General features: G+C 43.6%; 1 protein-coding gene across 1 annotated transcript in view; it reads left to right on the forward strand.

Moving 5' to 3' along the window:
- Positions 1-191: 191 nt before the first annotated feature.
- Positions 192-1,105, forward strand: part of LOC106884012 (zinc finger protein 253) — a 28,912-nt gene continuing 27,998 nt past the window's right edge. The window contains exon 1 of the mRNA XM_014935190.2: positions 192-956. The gene's annotated coding sequence lies outside the window, so the exon portion shown is untranslated. The remainder of the gene's footprint in view (positions 957-1,105) is intronic.

Consider the following 1,105-nt stretch of genomic DNA (forward strand, 5'->3'; position numbering starts at 1 on the left):
ATGGGCAAGAGGACAAAGCCGGCAGGAACTGAGGCCAGTCCTGAAGTCCCATGGCGGTCACAGAGGGAGCGGTGGCCCTCCTCACTGGTTGGCTGATTACGAGACAAGTTAAGGCGTGTGGGCAGGTTGGTTGAATGATCTTCAGATCAGGGGGGGGGGCGTGTGGTGTTATGATTTAGGCTGTGTTGTAGGGAAGGACCAGAAGTTAGGGAGTAGGCATGTCCTGTCGGAAGTGGAGACTGTGGGTCCCACCGGAAGGGCCGCGGAGGGCATGCGGTTTCAGTGAAGCGTCACAGAAATTTTCCCACGAGCGTATCTGTCATGAACTCATTTGCATACAGCCAATCAGAACTCAACTATCAAACTAATTTATGAGCGATGAGATATGGTCACTTGTGTAAGGAATGACCATAAGGGGAGAGGATTGCTAGCACATCACCCTTTACCCACATTTTTCCCATCCACATCTTTACCATATGGGGCCTTAACAGAATCCGATATTACCTGTCTCATTCAGGCATAGCTTGACAATCGGTCGACTTACAACACCGTTCGTCGTCTTGAGTTTACTTGGTAGAGTGCGTTTGTTAACTTGACAACACGGTCAAGGTGAGCTCTTTTTGGCCGTATGCAAATGAGGTCATTGCTGGGGTCCGGATCTATCGCGAGAAGAAAACTTTCGCGTCCCGCCATCCCTGGTTAGCGCAATCCTTTAATGCGCATGCTCAACCGGATATTCATTAACAGTATCTGATAATGAATGACAGCTAAAGTTATCGTTTTTTTGAATCTCATCGAAATGATATTCGCAGATGATAATATAACGGAAAACAAGTTGTATGTCATTGAATCCATATAGATATACATACATTACAGTAATTCTTGTGTTATACACTCTCGTTTATTTCCTAATTATAACTACTACCATTCTTTCGCCTAACCGTGATATACACGAGGTAATCTTTTTGTTATTAACGATGTTTTTCTCATTCAATCCTGTGTTCTTTGTTCCTTAATGAATTTAATGTTTCTTGTCTTTTTTCTTTTGTTTGTATGACTTGTCATGAAATTCGTGACATTTCCTGAAAACGAGTCAACTAGAAAC

Source organism: Octopus bimaculoides, chromosome 28 (assembly GCF_001194135.2).
Source record: "Octopus bimaculoides isolate UCB-OBI-ISO-001 chromosome 28, ASM119413v2, whole genome shotgun sequence".
NCBI lineage: Eukaryota > Metazoa > Mollusca > Cephalopoda > Octopoda > Octopodidae > Octopus > Octopus bimaculoides.